Source organism: Sus scrofa, chromosome 14 (genome assembly GCF_000003025.6).
Source record: "Sus scrofa isolate TJ Tabasco breed Duroc chromosome 14, Sscrofa11.1, whole genome shotgun sequence".
In the NCBI taxonomy this organism is placed as follows: Eukaryota; Metazoa; Chordata; class Mammalia; order Artiodactyla; family Suidae; genus Sus; species Sus scrofa.
In genome coordinates this window covers 5,781,004-5,801,558 of record NC_010456.5, presented here as the reverse complement: position 1 = coordinate 5,801,558, position 20,555 = coordinate 5,781,004, and the positions used below count along the sequence as shown (strand labels likewise).

The following is a 20,555-nucleotide window of genomic DNA, read 5'->3' as shown; positions in this document are numbered from 1 at the left end:
CAAAGAGGGTAATTTGGATAGGAGCAAAACAAACTGTCATCCATCCGTTCATCTGTCCATTCATCCCATCCATCCGTCCATTCATCCCCTGTCCATTCATTTCTTCAGCACAAGTTTATTGTTTGCCTATTGTGTGCCCAGCTTCATGCTAAGCACAGTGGGGAAGCCAAGATGAGCCATCCAAGGCACTCCTGATTTAAAATCATAGACTCTAAGCCTGGAGTAGGACGAGACCTTCGGTGACTTTAGGTTCACCTCTAAAGGAAGCCCTACCCAATATCCCAGTGAGGTCCTGTGGCCACCAGGAAGGGCTCTTGCACACCTCAGAGGCAGCTCCTTTCACTCTGAGAACGAGCCTGTATAGCATTGGGGTGAAATGTGGAGAGCCTGATGGTCCTGAGTTTGAATCCGACTTGGAGCAGATTTTCAAATGTCCTCGTTTTTCATCCCTCCATCCAGGACGTGGGAATAAAAATACCCACAGCACAGCATTGTTGTGAGGATTAGCTGACATGTGTGTTAAGGCTTAGCACAGAATTGGCATATAGTAATTGCTTAACAAGAATCTCATTATTTGGAAGGTTTGTTTCGTTACAGTGTGTTAAAATTTGCCTCTGTAATTCTCATGCTTTTCTTATTTATCGTTAGCACTTATGAACCTCTGTGGCACCCAGGCCGTGGCGCTAAGCCTGGGCCTGCAGAATTGAACATGATGCTCTGTGGGGAGCACCCACTCAGGAGGGGAGACAGACAAGGAAGGCAGGAATCTCGGGCACGGGGGCTAAGGAAGCACACGGGCGGGGCTTCTGGCTAAGCCTGGGGAGCCAGAGGGTGGGGCCTAGAGCTGAACCTTGGGAAATGAGAAGGAGAAAGCCAGGGAGTGAGTCTGCACGAAAGGCATCTGCAAGGCTGGAGGATAGCAGGGAGCCTGGGGTCGTGGGCACCTGCAGGGTGGATGCATGAGGAATGTGGGCCACGGGGTGGAGGTGGGGCCTGAGGTGGGGCTGCTGGAGAGACAGGGATTTTGCAGATAAGCAGAGATGGCTTACTGTATCCCAGTCAGTTATACGGTTTATCTCACTAATCCTTGCACCAAGGCTAGGAGGTAGGTACTGCTATCACCTTTATCTGCCAGATGATCAAATAGAGAAAGTAAATGGCCTAAGCTCTCACAGCTCAGGCATTTCAGAGCCAGCTCCAGTGCTCTTGTTCCAGGGTAGCACGCCAGCCTGGACTAAGGTAGTGGCTGTGGGCACGGAGAGGAGCGTGTTGGTTCAGAGGTGATTGGTGAGTTGACTTGACAGGACTGGGGACTGGTTGAAAGTTCCCTGGAGGCAAAGCCATTTCTGTTTTGTTTATGCTGCATATCGCCTGATGCTTGGTGAGCGCTCCAGCAGCATTACTTGAATGGAATCATGAATGGTGACTGTCATGTTTCCCGGTTGAGTAATTATGGGGTGTATGTTGGGTGCATGGCATCTGCGGTGCCAGGGGGACCATTGCCATCCCCATGGCCATGTCTGGGGGCATCTGGACCTGTGGGCCTGGAGTCAGTAAAGAGGCTGCTGTGGGGAAGTGGGATTGGGGGTTGATGGGCATCTCATTGGTGATTAAAGCCTCGGAAGTGAATGAGACGGTGCAGGGCGGGTTGGTGGGATCCAAGGAGGCGTCTAGACTGGAAATGCCTGCAGATTGGAGCATCCTCAGCGTTCAGGCCAGGAGAGGAGCCGTAGGTGTGGACAGTGAGGCGGAACTCTGAGGAAAGTGCACCTGTTCTTCAGGGAGGGGCAGAGGGAGGGGGCCTGTGACACAGAGGTCCCGAGGTGGAGGGACAGCCGCGAGAGAGTGGGCAGGATCTAGATGAGAAAGGGGTTCCCTGGGGGGAGTGGCTCAGCGGCCCAGACCAGGGTGCCTCGTAGTGTGTGTGTGTATAAAAGAGAGTGCATATGTGAGCAAGTGTGAGGGTGTGTGTGTGTGTGAAGGAGCATGTGAGAGACTGCGTATGTTTGAGTGTGAGACAGTATGAGTGTGTGGGAGAGAATGAGTGTGTGAAAGTGAGAGTGTATTGTGAGTGTGAGAGTGTATATGTGTGTGTGTGAACAAGTGTGAGTGTGGGGGTGTAGAGACCATCACAGTGGATCCAGCCCCACGGGGAGGCAGGAGTGGAGGCAGAGGATAAGTGGCTACCCAGCTGCGGGGACCTGGGGGATGGGGCTACGCGGAGGGTGGGGACCTTGGGGCTGTGTGGCTGAAGGAGAGGCGCTGCCTTAGTTTGGAAAAGGAGCTGGAGTTCCAGAAGGGCTGATCCCCGCAGGGCTGGACTTTTCTCTCTTGCTTACTTAAAAGAAACCTAGCTTATCACCTGCAAAAATGATTGGGGCGATTTAATGTCAAAGTATGCGCACAACAGGAGGATGGTTAGAAGTAGACACCCAGGAGTTCCCGTCGTGGCGCAGTGGTTAACGAATCAGACTAGGAACCATGAGGTTGCGGGTTCGATCCCTGGCGTTGCTCAGTTGGGTTAAGGATCTGGCGTTGCCATGAGCTGTGGTATATATAGGTCGCAGACGCGGCTCGGATCCCGCGTTGCTGTGGCTCTGGTGTAGGCTGGCGGCTACAGCTCCGATTCGACCTCTAGCCTGGGAACCTCCACATGCCGCGGGAGCGGCCCAAGAAAATGGCAAAAAGACAAAAAAAAAAAAAGAGGTAGACACCCAGGGCTCATAAAAGAAAGTTAGGAGCAAAGCCGTATGTATGCTGGTGGGGCTGCTGGGCGGAGGCTCTGCTTCGGGAGCTGAGAGAAAGCAGGGACTTGATGGGCCTTGTGATGCCCAAAGCCAGGTGAAAGGTGTGTACCGATTCTTGGATGGAGATGCCCTCCTCCTCGTCCTAAATGCTAAGCTGACCTAGTCAGGCTGCACAGTGCACAGCATATGTGGGGCCACAGGATGGATGAGGGACTGAAGGGGCCAGAGGGCCAGCCTGAGTCCAAGCCTGGTGACAACAAGCCGGGGCATCAGGCTGGGTGTCCCAGGGCTGGTGGGCAGTGGTCCTGGCGTCCAGCTGCATGCAGATGTCTCTACAGGGGTCCTGAGCGGAGGACACTGTGAACAGCAGTGTTTAAGGGAAGGTGTTTAAGGGAAGGACAGTGCATGCAGCTTCTAAGCCTGGAGCAGGTGACTCCTGTGGCTGATGTTCGAACATCTGTGTCTGTTTAAAGAGCCAGAGGGGTTTTGTTTGTTTGGAGATGGGGTTGAGGGCACCAGGAATGGGAGTGCTGGGAGATGAGCTTCACATGATAGGAACAGGAAGGGTGTTTAAACAAGACTAAGTACTGGGAGGTTCCAGCATGAGGCATCCTATCTAGGATCAAAGGGCTGACAGTTTCTGAGAGGCACCAAGCCAAGCCCGAGAGCACCATGCAGCCCCAAGTAAATTTAAGCAGCAGCAACGACGGCACTCACCAGCAGGGCTGTGTCTGGATTATTGAGTTGGGTCCCATGTAGGACGTTCCAGGAGCTCCTGGATGTGGCAGGGTGAGCCTCCTGGTCTAGAACCAGGACATTCCTCCCACTCATCTCCCACAGCTCCCCTCCCACCCAGCTCACATCCCCGAGAGATTTAAAGTATTGTCCTGAAAACAAACAAACAAACAAACCATGAGGTTTTTCGGATTTAATCCCTGGCCTCGATCAGTGGGTTAAGGATCTGGCATTGCCATGAGCTGTGGTATAGGTCGCAGACACGGCTTGGATCCTGCATTGCTGTGGCTGTGGCATAGGCCAGCAGCTGCAGCTCCAATTAGACCCCTAGCCTGGGAACCTCCATATGCAGCAGGTGTGGCCCCAAAAAGGCAAAAAAAAAAAAAGTATGGTCCTGTAAGCGGGAGGACAGAGGATGAGGGCAGAACCGCCTTCAGGGCGAGTCTGGCAGGACCTGGGGTGTTGTGACAGCATGGCCAAGTGTCCTTTGGGGAGCTCTTCCTGTGACTCAGAATGGCTGGGAAAAGTGCGCTGGGGAGAAACAGAGATGGAGAGTGGTGGGGGAGGAGGTGGTTGCCATGGTGGCCCCACAGTCAGGAGATTACCTTCTGTGCTCGTCCTGCCTCTGGTCTCCTAAGTGGTCCTGGATGGACCATTTTCCTCTTGTGTGTTCTTGGCTTCTTCTTCTTCTTCTTCTTTTAAGCTTTTAGGGCCACACCTGAGGTATATGGAAGTTCTCAGGCTAGGGGTTGAATCAGAGATGCAGCTGCTGGCCTATACCACAGCCATAGCAATGTGGGATCTGAGTCTTGTTTGTGACCTACACCACAGCTCATGGCAACCCTGGATCCTTAACCCACTGAGCGAGGCCAGAGATGGAACCCACAACCTCATGGATACTAGTTGGGCTTGTTTCTGCTGAGCCATAACGGGAACTCCCTGTCCTCGGCTTCTTCTGATCAAGGATGCTCCCCAGTCTCCAAGGACCCTCCCTGGTCTTTGGATGTGAGTCTGTCACAGCACCTTTCCAGTCTGCCCTCTCCCCATGCATCTCCATTGAGGTCATATTCCTGGAAAGGTGAGCTCTTAGTACAAGAAGAAGTGACCAGAGATGCCTGTCAGGGTAGGTGGTGTAGAAGCTTGGATTTGAAGGAGAGGAACTGACTTCATCCCATGCTCTTGCGGGCCTGACTTACTGACGCTGGACCCTATCCCTGCGGTCCACGGAGGAGCCCAGGAGGTCACTGGTGGCTGGAGAGGGGCGTGTGTCTGGAAGAACAGGCAGCTCTCTGCTACGCCCAGGAAGGGGTGCTCTCCCTTTGCTCCTGGCCTTGGCTTCCTCCAGGTTTCTGCCTGCCATGGTGGGCACCACAGGTGGAAATCCTTTTTTAAATTTTCTCTTTAGGGCCTCACCTGCAGCATATGGAGGTTCCCAGACTAGGGTCGAATCGGAACCATAGCTTCAGGCCTACGCCACAACCACAGCAATGCCAGATCTGAGCTGCATTCGAGACCTACACTGCAGCTTGCCTCAGTGCTGGATCCTTAACCCACTGAGTGAGGCCACAGGTCGAACCCGCATTCTCTTGGACACTGGTCAGGTTCTTAATCCGCTGAGCCACGCTGGGAACTCCACCACAGATGGAAATCTTGACTGTGAAAATGAGAGAGCCCAAAGCCATGGGCTTTGGAGCAGGAACCGGGGACCCCACACTTCCTTTCCTGGATGCTCTGATGGACAGATCTGGCCTTCATGGGGTCATGCCTCTCTGGGCTGACTCTTTGGGAGCAAGGCCCTTGTGCAGGCATCTTCTAGAACAAGCTCTGTGCTCCAGGGCTGTAGTGCCCAGGTTTCTCTTCACCGGAGCTCCCTGGCCTCCTTTGCCCTTTGGCTTGGGTAGCACGTATGCCCAAGCTTCTCTCTGAGTGAGTCTCGCCCCAGGACTCCTGGGGGCAGCTCTGCCAGACCCTGTCACCTGGCAGCACATGAGAGCACGCCCAGGGATGTGCGGCACGTGCCCAGCAGCAGGCCTCCTACCCGCTCTGTGATATTCAGCGGACTCCTTCGTGCTGTCTTATGAAATGTCACTAAGCACAAAGCAGAGGGGTTTGAAAAAGCTTTGGTTAAACAAGGGTATTTTCTTGCTGGGGCCCATGGGTATTGGAAAGCATTTCTGTATCCTCCCCTGCTCTTTGGACCCAGATCAGTTTGGGGGTGAATGACCGAGGGAGGGGCCTCTGAGAGTGGAAGCTTCCTGGTCCAGCCATGGAGCCGACTGGTCTTGAAGCTGCACCCAGGAGCCCATGCCCTGCCTTTCACCTTTGTCTGGGTCACATCCCTCTGGCCTTTAGGGATGTGGATTTAGGACTGAGAGAGGCTTTTCCTTTAAAAGACTTCCGATATGGAGCCTGGAGAATCTCTTGGAACAATTCCACGGAATTTGGCTGAATTCTCTCACCCCAGCCCCCCAGTGGGACATGACCTACTTTATTTTTTTAACATCATCTTTTGGTTTCTACTTTCTCAGCTTGCATTCATTGCAGGGATGATTCAGATTGTGTGTGTGTGGGGGGGTGGTTGGGGGGCTGTGGAGGGGATGATTGTGTTGTCCTGTAGACTGTGTCCCTCTGTGCCTCATTTGGAGAGGCCCCCCGAAATGCCCCGTTCCTCCTGGTCTGCCAAGAGGATATAAATAACTCACTGCTGGCGCCGTGCCATATCTCGGGCTGTCATTTAACCTCTGGGTGCCGAGGATGTGTATAAATAGGTACCAGCCTGGGGCTACCCAGGCTGCCTGGGCCCCTTTGTGCAGTGGATTCTGTCCTTGTCCAACATGATTGCTGGGAAGGCAGGGGTCGGGGGGCGCGACCCCTCCCTCAGCTCTCTCTGTGTCCTTTGGACAAGCCCCCCCCCACCCTCTTCGCCTGACTTGCAGTGTGTCTGGTGTCTGTAGGCAGTGTGGGTGTACAGGTCCTCATTTTGATTCTTGGCTCTGTGGAGCTGTCCCTCAGCCTCTTTTGGACTCCATGGAACCTGTTGGCTGATATGTTCAGCAGGTTATCTCTAAATAGCAGCAAATGATTATTTGCACTCAGATAGGTGGGCTGTGGGGCTTCCAATGTTTTACTTCTTTGAAAGGAGAGGGTCTTGAATATCCTGAAATCATATGTAAAGTTGTGTGTGCATATGCTAGAGAGAAACTCATTGTTTCACTAGATTCTCGAAGAATTCTATGACCTTCCCAAACTTACCGAACCTCTGCCTTCTCTCAATGGCCAGCTTGGATTGGCTGCCTGGATGATTGTGACTCTGCCTCCTGGCTCAGTGGTAAAGAGAGCTGTGATTGATTAGTGATGCCTGCCACTGGCACAGAAGGGGCTGAATGGGTGGCCAGCTAGAATCCAGCCAGTCATTCCTGGGACCAGTGAACCACTGGTCCCAGGAGGAATGAGAGTTTGGGGCCATTTCTTCAATCATTTGATAACTGTTTGTTGATCATCCGCTCTGGGCCAGGCCTTGTGTTGGGCTTGGAGGGTTAGTGAGGTTGGTAGAGGACACTGTGGTGATGGCTTCTGCCGTGGGAATAGAGCCACACAGTGAACTAGATGATAGCATTTCCACTCGGGTTCTCTCGAAATCCCAGTTCTGCTCTCCTCCCTACCAGGCCTACCCAGGGTCACTCTGGTGGCACAGAGAGCAGCTGTTTCTTGGGGGCATGAGCCACAGACAGATGAACCTTGTTCAGGCTCCATCTGGCCTTGAGCTGAGCTCAGAGCCCAGCAACCCCACCTATCCTGAGAGCAGTGCTGTGCCAGGAGCGCCATGGGGTAAAGAAGTCACCACCCTCCCGAAGAAGACTTAGCTGGCAAGGCTACAGTGGAGGGAGACTGTGTGGGGAGGAGCGTGGGGTCCTTGGCCTTGCCAGGGACCCTGAGACTCATCTTCTTTTTGGGGAGCCCACATGGGCTTCTTCTGTTGGCCTCAGTAGGGGCCCTGCTCTCCCTTGAACTCTGGGCCAAGTGTGCCCAGATAATTCCTTTTGGAAATTTCTGTGGCACGTTGACACAGGGCTGGAATGTTGAACAGTACTAAAGGCTCTTGGAAAATAAACACAGAGAGAAACTGCAACCTAGAGATTTTGTTTTCAAGACAGGGTTGATGCAGCTTCCTGCTCTGGGTGCTCCAGGGTGGTCAGCACAGCTGGGCAGAGAGTGCCTCTACCTTTTCCCATCCAGGCTGCCCTCTGGGCATCTGGGCTCCATTAAAGCCTCCCTCGCAGTTAGACAAGGTGCACCCCTTGTCTGGCTAAGGCTCCTGTGGGTGAGAACCCATTTCATCCCTGCATGATGGGCAAGAGGAATGACCCGCGGGGGTCGGGGTGGGGGTGGATGCTGCCTGTGCAGGGAGAACCAGAGGCCAAGTCACGGGTCTGTTCACAGCAGAGGCGTCACCTACAGTTGTGTGTGTGTGTGTGTGCTCACACGGGGTGGGGCGAGCTCGCAGCTACCCAGACGTTGCTCATTTCTGCTTGTGCCCAGTGACGGGGCTCTTGCTATGTCTTTATCTACTGGGGCTGCTAGAACAAAGTACCGCGGACCAGAGGGCTTAACTAACAGGTATCGCTTTCTCACAGTCCTGGAGGCTGGAAGTCCAAGATCAGGGTGTCAGTATGGTCAGGTTCTTGGTGAGAGTCCTTGTTGGGATAATGCCCTCGCCTGGCCTTCCTTAGTATGTGCGTGCAGAGAGGGATTGGGTGTTTCGCAAGGCACTAACCCCATCCCGAGGCTCTCCCCTCATGACCTAATTACGTCTCAAGACCCCACCTCCAAACACCATCCCAGAGGGGAGTGGTGTTTCACTGTATCAGTTTCGAGGGGGTGGGCATGGACATTCAGTCTGTGCACCAAAACTTAGACTTCATTCAAAGCCTGTTTGGCCCTTATCTCCCCAAGCTCTCTCTTAGCCTCGCTTTCCACGGACGCTTTCTAGAACTTGTCTGCATCCTTCCTGTGGTTCTGATCATGTAGCTTTCCTTTGATACTTTATCTTTTCAATTAGGTTTCTGTTTTTAGTATTCTTATATATATTATATACACGTACCATTGTGTGTGTGTGTGTGTAGTGTTGACTTACTTTTTTAACAAATATTTATTTTGTGCCAGGCGCCGTGCTAGACGCTAAATATAGCTGTTTACTATAGAACACAATAGAGGTGGTCCCTGTCCCATTGGAGCTTATAGTCTAATGGAGGAGGTAAATAGTAATCAGGTGAACAGGCAAGTCTATGATTGACATCTTTGGAGTGAGCAGGATGTAGCAATAGAGAGTAACCGGGGAAGGAGGGAGGAACTTCCTGTTGTGGCTCAACGGGTTAAACAACTGGCCAATCTCTGTGAGGATGCGGGTTTGATGCCAGTGGGTTAGGGATCTGGCACTGTCATGAGCTGCAGTGTAGATTACAGATGCGTCTCAGAGCCGGCATTGCTGTGGCTGGGGTGTAGGTCGAAGACGAGGCACAGATCTGGCGTTGCTGTGGCTGTGATGTAGGCTGGCAGCTACAGCTCCGATTGGACCCCTAGCCTGGGAACCTCCATAGGCCTCGGGTTCGGCCCTACAAAGAAAACAAAAACAAAAACTGAGACCTGAAGGATGAGGAGCCAGAAGGAAGACAGGTGGGAAGAAGAACATTGCACGCATAGGCCGGGGTTTGGAGGAGGGGAGGAACTTGGCATTGTCGGGACAGTGAGAAGAGGCTGGCGTAGCTGGAGCAGAGGGGACTCTGCAGAGGTGGGCGGCCGGATCCCACCAGGCCTTGTGAGCCGGGGCAAGAAATGGGGATTTATTCTGAGTACATTTAGAAGGAAGCTGCTGAAGCCGACTGGTGATATTATTGAAATTGTGAGATAAAAAGAGATGACTCTGGTGACTGGGTGGCAAATTAAGGGAGGAGGCAAGAGTGACCTCAAAGAGACCAGGGAGGAGGTTATTTTAGCATCATCGGATCACAGATGACGGCAGCTCGGGCCAGGGGGGTGGCCGTGTGGAGAGAGATAAGTGGGTAAATTGGAGGTATTTTGGAGATGGAAATGATATACCTTAATGTGGGAGCCAGAGAGCTCATGGACTTGTGGTTTGAGCCACTTGGTGGGTGATGGTGCCATTTTATAAGATGGTGAAGACTTGGAGGGGGTGGTAAATCAGGAATTCCATTCTAGGCATGTTAACGCTGAGATGCCTTTGAGACATTCCTATCTGGAGCTTGACTGGAGTTGTAAATTCTAGGGGTCATTAGCATATTTATGGCGTTTAAGGCAAGGAGAACGTGTAGGATCTCCTAGGGAGAGGCTGGCCTAGAGGAGGCACTGAGAATGTCCTAGGACCACACCCTCATCCAGCCTCAGTCTGGACTCCTGAGGCCACGTAGCCTTGGGGACCACCTGTGGTTGGGTCGCATGTGCCTGATGGTCTTTGATGCTGACTGGCACACTGCGGTGTGATTGGGACCCCAGCATTGCCACCTCCCGTGTCCTCCCTGGGCTCTTAAGGGCCACGATACAGTGGCCACTGATGGTTTCTCCAGCCACAGCCAGAAGACTCCTTAAAATGGGGGAGGAGGGAGTTCCCATTGTGGCTCAGTGGGTTACGAACCTGACACTGTCTCTCTGAAGACGCAGGTTTGATCCTTGGCCTCACTCAGTGGGTTAAGGATCTGGTGTTGCTGCAAGCTGCGGTATAGGCTGCACATGTGGCTTGGATCTGGCATTGCTGTGGCTGGGCAGCTGCAGTTCTGATTTGACCCCTAGCCTGGCAACTTCCATATGCTGTGGGTGCTGCTGTAAAAAGAAAAATAAAATGGGGTAAGGGCCTTTCTCTAAGCTCTGAGCATCCCGCCCTCTCAGAGAACATAGCTCTGGGGCAAGAGGAGCCTTGCCTTTTCAGCCTCCTTCATGGAGGAGACTCTTAGACAGGCCGAGGCTGCCCTCCCTGGGCCTCCTCTCTGGGGATGTGGAATGTGACTTGCCCCGTGGCCAGCTAGGACATGGCCTTCATGGCATGGTCTCCAGTGGGGCGAGGACTCCTGCCCTCCTCCTTCTTAAGTAGCATTCGCCTAGTGTTCCGGAGCCAGTTCTCCTCAGGGCCCTGGCAGGTGTCTTGGAAGCCTCAGGGACCATCCCAGGGTCTCTGAGGTGGGAAAGCCTATCAGACCACTGTGTGCACCCTCCCACCTGCAGCAGAACCAGGACGCTTGAGTAAAACCCCAAGAACCATAGGGTCCTCCTATGGAGCAAGGGGGAGGCTTGGGGATGGCTGCTCTCTCCCTGCTCCACCGAAGGTGCATCGCGCTGGTCCAGCAGAAGGCCTCCCAGGCCTGTGAGCTCTCCATCACTTGGCCCTTGGTGGCCTGGGGATGCTCTCTGAGCACCATGATGTGCTCAAGAAAAGACTCTCCTGCTGTGTTCTTCAAAGGGGCTGGAGTCGCAGCCCCAGCTTCAGATCCTCTGCCCCAGCAGTCCTGAGAGCCGGGCTGAGATCTTTAACATCAAGAGGCCTCTGTGCTCCTTGTTAGCATAGGGCAGTTAGGCCTGCCTGGAAGCTTGGTAACTCACTCACGGGGACTCCTGTGGAGCTCCGTTTCTAGGTGCTCAGCATCCGGATGCTGAGGTGAACCTTGCTCCTGCCGCAGCAGTCCGCAGACTGGTGAGGTGAGGGCCGGCCTCCGGGGAAGGTGGCTTGGAGGAGGCCTCTGAGCTGAGCTTGAAGGAGGAGTGGGCCTGTTCTAGCAGGTGTCCTTTCTGGTCCTCACAGAGGACATGTGTGTGTTAAAGTGGGGGAGCGCAGCGGGGAGGCAAGGGAGACCCAGCTCATAAAACCTTTGTGCCTTTTGCCAAGGAGTCCAATTTTGTCCAGAGGACAGTGGGGAGCCAGGAAGTATTTTGGTCAGGAGAGATGCTTTGGCTGCCGAATGCACAATGTGTGGGAGGAGAGAGAGGCTGCAGACAGGGGGGCCCCACTAGGAACCCTCTGTGATGGGGCCTGAGGTCAGGCGGCCGAGGCTGAGGGGGAGTGGAACGGGGCCAGATCCGAGACCTTCGGAAGTCGGTTCCCAGGGACTTGCTGGATGAGACCGGCTGGCTGGCAGAGCCATTACCCGAGAGAAGGGAGGAGGACGTCTGGGCCTAGAGGGGAGACGTTGGGGTTTGGAACTTGTTTGTGGGAAAGCCTTTGGAACATGCAAGTGGCCACCTGTATGTGGGAGTTCCGGAGAGAGGCCAGGGCTTGAGATGGAGATGAAGGGATTAAGTGAAATAAAGCAGGAAAATCGGTGAGCCTAGGGCCGGGCACACAGGCCCCCGGTAAACATCAGTTCCTTCGAAGAGCTCATAAGCTCATTTGGGGGAGATGAGGCTCATGCGTGTGGAAACACTGAATACGAAGAGGAGCCCCTGCTTAATTAAGCGTTGTAAGGATTAAACTGTGTGCTGCAGGCATTCAGACACAGAAGGTGGCCCAGAGTCGAGGTCCTGCAACTTCTGGGGTCAAGCCTCTGGGGAAGGAGGGAGGCTTCCAGAAGGGGGCAGGAGGGGGAGGCAGGCCTGGGCACAACTTGTCCCAGGAGAGAGGGAGGTCCTGCTTGGGGCACAGGTGCCAATGGAGGGAGGCATGTGTGTGTGTGTGTGTGAGTGTGTGTGTGAGTGTGTGTGTGTGTGTGTGTGAGTGATTGAAGCTCTGACATGCACTGTGGAGACGCTGGACAGATGGAGACTCCCGCAGCCTCTGCCAGCCACCAGCCCCCAATTCCAGCAGACTCAGGGGTTTCACACTTGTTGCTAAATAAGAGGAAGAATGGAGCCAGGTAAAAAGAGCCCTGGATGGATTAGGAGTCATCCTAAACCCTAACACTACTGCTGTCCTAATACTGCCTCGGCCGATAACTAACTATAATCTTGTTGGAAACTGGGATGAGCTACCTTGTTAGGAGGCAGAGAGCCGAGGCCGGAGGCCCCTTATCAGGCTTCAGATGAGTGTCAGGTTAGGGGCTTTTCTGGCCCCTTCTGAGCCGGTGTTACGTGGATTTCCTGACCCTCTGGGTCAAGTGTAGGGCACGCACCAGGAAGCTCCCTCCGCCTCCCACCTTTCTCTCTGTTGTCCCCCTGATTTTCAAAATGCAATACACTCTTCTGTTTTGCCGATTATAAAAACTGTGTGTGCCTCACATTCACAGAATTCCAGCAAGATGGAAAGGTCGACTCAAGAAAGCAGAGATCAGGGAGTTCCCGTTGTGGCTCAGCAGTTAGCGAATCCATGAGGACACGGACGGGTTCGATCCCTGGCCTCGCTCAGTGGCATTGCTGTGAACTGTGGTGTAGGTCGCAGACGTGGCTCAGATCCCACATTGCTGTGGTTGTGACGTAGGCCGGCCGCTACAGCTCCAATTAGACCCCTAGCCTGGGAACCTCCATATGCTGCGGATGCGGCCTTAAAAAAAAAAAAAAAGAGGAAGCAGATATCACCTGCAACCCTAACACCCTAAAATAAGTCAATGGCTTGGAGATTGTATACTTCTAGACTTTTCGAATATGCATGCAGGGAGTTTCCTGATGGTCTAGCGGTTGGCACTTCCACTGCTGAAGTCTGGGGTTCAGTCGCTGGTCTGGGGACCGAGATGCCACATTAAGCCATTGCTCTATGAGGCAAAAAAAAAAAAGTTAAAAAGAATAAAATAAAATATGCATGTGCATATTTTAACAGCAGTGATGTCATGAAGTACCCGCTGTTTATTAAGCACTTTTTTCCCTCTGAATATATATATATATATATATATATATATATTTTTTTTTTTTTTTTTTTTTTTTTTTTTTTTGCTATTTCTTGGGCCGCTCCTGTGGCATATGGAGGTTCCCAGGCTAGGGGTCTAATCGGAGCTGTGGCCGCCAGCCTACGCCAGAGCCACAGCAACGCAGGATCCGAGCCGCGTCTGCAACCTACACCACAGCTCACGGCAATGCCGGATCCTTAACCCACTGAGCAAGGGCAGGGACCGAACCCGCAACCTCATGGTTCCTAGTCGGATTTGTTAACCACTGTGCCACGATGGGAACTCCCCTCTGAATATATTGTTAACATTTCCAGCTTTAGGGCTCTGCACATCCAGGTTCATAGGTTTTCCCCGTGGTCCACAGGTTCACTCACTCTGTCATGTAAGAAACTCGTGTTGGCTGGGTAAAAACCATCCAACATGAAAACTGGTAAACCTGGATTGAAGCAGAGTCTTCCGAGCGGGTGGGAGTGTTTCTGGGCAGTTTCCATTGGTGGGTTTGGTTGGTCTCCGCTGAAGGGCCGTCAAGGAGGGTGTAGTCTGTTTCCTCTAACGTCTCAGGGCCGTGCGCAGGGCCAGGACTGTACTACGCAGCCGTGGATTTGCAAATGGGAAAGGCAGAGACCCCTTCAGCAGTTCTCCAAAGACAAGGAAAGACGATGGCCAACGTGGAACGTTTCAGGATCGGTATGTGTGTTGGCACCATTAAAAAATAAGCGGGCTGGTGGTGGTGCAAGCAGGGCCGCAGGCCACACTGGAAAGGGCTGGAGAGCGTTGGCAGAACAAGCTAAGAAGGCAGGTGGGTCTGGGCTGGTGGCATGTTTTCTCCATTCGGCTTTCCTAAGTGTTTCTCTGGGGGAGTTTTAAGTAAACCAAGCAAGGATCATTGCCTGCGACTTGCTAATCCTCCCCCAGTTGCAGCAGAGACGACTGGAAATCCCTAAGAAATCAACAAACAGTAGCAGCCAAGTGGTAAGCAGTGAGCTCACAAGACTTGGGGGCTCCAGAGCCGAGGAAATTAAGTGGCCCGCTCTCCCTGCTGCTAAGGGAAGGAGGTGTAGAGCTGGGCTAGGAGGAGAGGTGGGCTCAGCCCCCAGAAGATGCACAGGGCGGGAAGGAAGCTGGGCAGGTGAACAGGTCTGGGGGACCCCCTCCTCGTTCTTCCTGCTGGGAGCTCATCTACAGATACCCGGCAGCACGGGGGTAGAGGGGAACACTTTGGCCACTTCTCCGCCACCTCTTGTTTTGCACGCTCGTTGGATCCTAGTTGCTTTAATTAAGGCCTGAATCTTTAAGGAGGTTGAGCCAGTAGAGGGGCCTCAGAGAGAACCATGCACTGGCCCATCATGGGGAGGAGAGGGCCCTGGAGGTCCCTGCCCACTGGCCTGAGCACCCACCTCCTGCACTGCTTGAAGGAGGCGTGGCTTGGAGGGACCCTGGTGCCAGGGAGGGGGGAACAAAGGGCGCTGGTAGGAGTGGGACCTTGGCCTCAGCTTGATTCACAGTGGGAAGATGCACTGTCTGAGGGGGTGGCAGCTGTGGGCAGGGCAGGACATCATTGTGTTTCGAGGTGGAGCCTGAGGGATCCATGATTCCACCTGGAAACAGATCTAGAACAGGGCCGGAAGCTCATCTCCACAGGAGATGAGATGAAGAAGCTGAGGCCCAGAGAGGTTGAGTCATCTGCCCACAGCCACACAGCAAGGAGTGGTGGGACTCAGGCAGAAGGTCAGGAATGGCCTCCTTGGACAGCACCCTCTCCTGCACGGTGGCCTGGAATGGTGGAGGGCTAACCAGACAGGGAGTCAGACACTGAGGTCCCAAACTTGGGACCTGGGACATCTGTGAGTTTCTTTATTTAAAGAACAGACAAAATCAGGAGTTCCCATCGTGGCTCAGCAGTTAGTGAACCCAACTGGCATCCATGAGAACGCGGGTTTGATTCCTGGCCTCGCTCAGTGGGTTAAGGATCCGGCATTGCTGTGAGCTGTGGTGTAGGTCGCAGATGTGGCTCGGATCTGGCTTTGCTATGGCTGTGGTATAGGCCGGTGGCTACAGCTCTGATTGAACCCCTAACCTGGGGACCTCTATATGCTGTGGGTGTGGCCCTAAAAAGACAAAAAAAAGACACCCCCCCCCAAAAAAAATAAAGAACAGACAGAATCAGATCTGTCCTATCCCCCTCACGGGACTGTGGTAGAATAGAAAATGACAGAATATCCATGAAGGTGCTTGGAATGCTGCAAAGAATCCCCCCCGGAACCTCTCCCCACCCTGTTGAAGGTGTTTCCTGGTACGGGTGCTGCCCTGTAACCCAGAGAGGTGGGCAGGCCGTGGTGGGTGGGTCCCCCCAGCGGGGGAAGGGGAGGAATGCCGGGGAACGCTTGACACTTGAGTCCATGCAGAGCCTGGCTAATGGCTTTTGGCTTCTGGCCGTGGACAGAAGGTCTAGGACCAGTTAGATCATGGCCAGGACCGACCTCTGCTTCCTTCCTTTTCCTTCCAGCTCTTTGCAGGAGGCTCTTCAGACAGTCCTGAGCCCCTCTTGTCCTGCCAGAATCTCAGCTGGTTGGTCCATGGTGCACCAAAGGCTGGGCCAGACGGGGCAGGGCGGGGGGCACCTGTCTTGGGGGTCCCCAGTCCAGAGCCTCCTCCTCCACCGTCCCTTCCTCCAGAGGGGCTCACACCTGCATTGCTCCTGTTTCACCCCTGCCCTCCCTCCCCTCTGGCTCAACCTCCCAGAGGTCAATGGCAGAAAGGAGGGGAAGAAGCAGAAATGATGATGGCTTTGATTTTTTTTTTTCTCCTCTCAGAGCCAGGGGAGGGTGGTTGTTTTGCTTCCTGGACCTCAGCAGAGAATTCTCTGCCAGACAATCATCTCGGCGCTTTCATTGCTTTCTGATGCTCCTCTAACTGCACAGGGTCGGCTATTAAATGGTCATCAAACCTCAGCCTCTATCCCATCAATAGTCATAAAGTTGGGGAGATAAAAGCCATCAGTTTTCCATTATAGCTGAAAGCAATACTGTAGATAGCTATTTTCTGAATGCTGCAGATAGATGTATTTTAACTAGAGCAGGGTTCCCAGTGGCCCCCAGCTCGGCTGTGGGTCCTGCTGGGCCTGGGATAACCTGCCCGGTGGTTAAAGTGGGGGAGGGTCCAGGGCTTTATCTCCCTTTGTCTCCTCTCTCCTTGGAGGATTGAAAGGGTGCCTCCTCAGGTGTGGGGTGCTGGGTGGAGGCTGCGGTCGGGGGCATGGTAGGAGTCTTCCTTCGTTCTGACCAGATGCTGTGCGTAAATGCTGGGGTTGTACTCTGCTCATTCTAATGAGAAATGACCCTGCTCTGCCTGATCCCAGGCTGGGCCCAGGAGAGATGCCTGGTGCTTCAAGGAGGCTCAGGGCCTGCAGACGGGGTCCGGTGGAACGGGAGCGGCTGTAGCCCAAGGAGGCTGGGAGACAGATGCAGATCTTTGGGAGGCTGCTGCGCCTGATATACAGTCCCTGTAGTTCTCACAGGCCAGCAGGCCATTTGGAAATGGATTTTGCAATCAAACAGCTCGGCAGTGAGCAGCCATCAGATAAGTCCTTAGAATGAACTTTTCTAAGCACTCAAACCCCAGGGCCCTCCTGCCTCTGGTTCCAGAAGAGTCTGGCATCTGAGATCCCCCGCCTCGGTCCCCCACCTGCAGCCTCCTTTCCTGGCCCTCCTTCCAGGTGCCTGCGCCCAGCCTCCCCCGATGTGTAACGTTGTCTTGGCTTTTCCTGCCGCTGGGGTCCAGCAGGGACTGACCCCCCTGCCCAGGCTGTTCTCCTAAGTGGAAGGTGCCCATTCATCTCAGAAGACCCTCTGGCGTGTTGCTGCCTCCTTGAATCTTCATTGCAGTAGCAACGAGTGTGGATTTTCCTCCACAACACTCTGGGGTCACATCACATTTCCTGATCTTTCTAGATCCTTAAGTGAGCTTGCCCTGACTGGGACGTGCGGGATCCAGGCTCAGGGCATGGAAGACCTGCAGGGGGCAGTGTGGAGGCTGCTCTTCAGCCTGTGCTGTTGCTCCTCCTGCCAGCCGAACAGTTGGGGTCGGGGGGGACCTTCAGCATCTGCTGGGTGCTCCTGAACCCTCCACAGTTGTAAACTGCACTCACCCCAGACCCCACACCGAGCACACCCCTCGAGGCTGTGGGGCTCCCACTGGAACCTCAGGTCTCCCCTATTTTGAGAAACCTTCTTTCCTGCCCCAGTAGGCTTTTCTGCCCTCTCCATCACCACGTCCTGGTACCTTCCACTCCTGGTCTTCTCAAGTCTTCTGAAGATAAAGCCTGTTCTTAGCAAGCAGGGACACCCAGGCCACCTGGCCTCAGACTCCTGCTCTCCTTCTGGAAAGGTGGAGGAAGCGAAGCCCCCCCACACACACACTTTTTTTTCTTTGCAGGGCTCACCTGTGGTTCCCAGTCTAGGGGTCAAATAGGAGCTGCAGCTGGTGGCTTGCTCCACAGCCACAGCAGCTCGGGACCTGAGCCACATCTGTGACCAGCTCCATAATTCAGGGCAATGCCAGATCCTTAATCCACTGAGCGAGGCTGGGGAATTGAACCCACATCCTTATGGATACTAGTTGGATTTTTTGTTTTGTTTTGTTTTGTTTTGTCTTTTTGCCTTTTCTAGGGCCACCCCGCAGCATATGGAGTTCCCAGGCTAGGGGTCTAATCAGAGCTGTAGCCGCCGGCCCACACCAGAGCCACAGCAATGCGGGATCCAAGCCATGTCTGCGACCTACACCACAGCTCACGGCTCGAGTTCTTAACCCACTGAGCTACAACGGGAACTCCGGGAAAGGCTTTTTCATTGTTTAGTTCTTTCTTGTCCTTTGGTGCTTCCTCCACCAGCTGCCGTGTGGCCTGAACGCTGTGCCGTGTTCATGTCCCCCTGCACCCAGCCCAGGCTGGCGTAACACAGGGTGTGGGAAACACGTGTTGAGTTTTCGAATGCTCTTTGTCGCCTTAAACAGAGATTGTAGGAAGAAACTTAACCTTTTCTTAATGACACGGTGCGCTCCTCGACGACCAGTTCGTTCGCACAGATGGCGTATGCGAGGCCTTCAGGTGTTCCCGACTCACAGACAGCTCGAGGCCTCCACACTAATTAGCTGCAGCCACCGTGAATTTTGAGTCACCCTGTTTTGCTTTTGGAGTATTTCTGTCTCCTCCACTGTATCTGCTGGCACTTCTTGCTGAAGGGTCTGCCTGCCCCTGGGAGTTTCTCTCTGTCACCCTTTTTCTTTTTTTTCTCTTGGGCTGCTCCCGCGACATATGGAGGTTCCCAGGCTGGGGGTCTAATCGGAGCTGTAGCCGCCGGTCTACACCACAGCCACAGCAATGCGGGATCCTAGCTGTGTCTGCAATCTACACCACAGCTCACGGCAACGCTGGATCCTTAACCCACTGAGCAGGCCAGGGATCAAACCCTCAACCTCATGGTTCCTAGTCGGATTCATTAACCACTGAGCCACGACGGGAACTCCATACCTGTTTTCTTTCACTGGTTTTCTCCAGGATAGAAAACCGCATCGCCTGTGTGTTGGGATGCTGCCGCGCCAGGCGCTGTCAGCCTCTCTGCGCAGAGATGAAGGGTGTTCTCCGGAGTGCAGTGTGTGTTCCCGTGTGCGGACTCCATCTCCTCCATGCAGGTGGCGCCCTTGCTCTTGGCGGGCTGCCTGAGGTGTGGCCTACCAAAGTGCTGTTGTGGTGGAGGCTTTCAGATTAGAACTATGTATTCTAAGGTGACTTTGGAAAAGGGACAAGAGAGCCTCTTAAGGCCCTTTGGAATTAGAGTTGGCTACGCAGTTGGGTAAGGAGAGGCGACTTCCACTTTCTCGGCACAGTGTGAACAAATCTGATGACCTCGGGTAACGACACAGTTTTCCCTTTTTTTGGTCACTGATGATGGGCCTGGGGATTCAGATGAGGGAAGTTGGGGCCTGGGAGGCCCCAAAGTCATCAGTGGTGACAGAAAGGCCCGTCCCAGCCAAGGTGTGTGAGGGCCAGGGGAGGGAGTATGTGGTGAGGGCCTCTTCTCAGAAAGTAAGAAATTGAAAAATTTTTTTAATTTAAAATTGAAGTAGAGTTGATTTAAAGTGTTGTGTTAATTTCTGCTGTGTAGCAGAGTGATTCAGTTTTACATATATATGTATATTCTTTTTCATATTCTTTTCTGTGATGGCTAATTACAGGATATTGGATATAGATCTCTGTGCTATATGGTAGCTCCTTGTTATCTCTCTGTTTTATATATGGTAGCTTGTATCTGCCAATCCCAAACTCCTAATTCATTCCTCTTCCCTGCCTTTCCTCTTTGGCAACCATAAGTTTGTTTGCTATGTCTGTGAGTCTGTTTCTGTTTTGTAAATAAATTCGTTTGTGTCAAGATTTTAGATTCCATGTATAAATGTTATCATATGATATTTGTCTTTCTCTGTCTTATTGCACTTAGTATGGTAATCTCTAGGTCCGTTGATGTTGCTAGAAAAAGCATTATTTTGTTCTTTTTTATGGCTGAGTGGTATTCCATTGTTTATATGTATCCCATCTTCTTCATCCATTCATCTATCAATGGGCATTTAGGTTGTTTCCATGTCTTGGCTATTGTGAATAGTGCTGCAGTGAACATTGGGGTGTATGTGTCTTTTCGTCTTGGCATTTTCTCAGGATATATGCCCAGAAGTGGGATTGTTGGATCACATGGCAACTCTATTCTTGGTTTTTTAAGGAACCACCATACTGTTTTCCATAGTGGCTGCACCAGTTTTATATCCATGAAGGCCCTTTTCAGGTACGAGGGAACTGTGAGCTGGGATGGTGTCAGAAGCTTGACAGAAGGGACAAGGCCCGGGGCCAGAATTCCTGGGTCCTGCTCCCAAAGTGGCCCCATCTCTCTGGGAAAACTCAGGGGCGTTCTGTACCCTCTTGGAGTTTGCTCCTTTATCTGAAAGCAAAGGGGGCGAATGAACCGATACTTATCCCAACTTTTTATAAGCTACATCTGCCAGCCACAGCCACAGCAATGCCAGATCCAAGCCTCATCTGTGACCTACACCACAGCTCACAGCAACACTGATCCTTAACCCACTGAGCGAGGCCAGGGATTGAACCTGCATCCTCATGGATGCTGGTTGGGTTCATTACCCTGAGCCACCATAGGAGCTCCGTAAGCTGTGGCTTTTTGCTTTGTTTCTGGGCTCTGGGCAGGAAAGGAAG

The 20,555-nt window shown here is 53.1% G+C and overlaps 1 protein-coding gene across 3 annotated transcripts in view; it reads left to right on the top strand.

Annotated features, from left to right (window-relative positions):
- Nucleotides 1-20,555, top strand: part of GFRA2 (GDNF family receptor alpha 2) — a 93,888-nt gene that overhangs the window by 35,912 nt on the left and 37,421 nt on the right. The gene's annotated exons all lie outside the window — the stretch shown is intronic.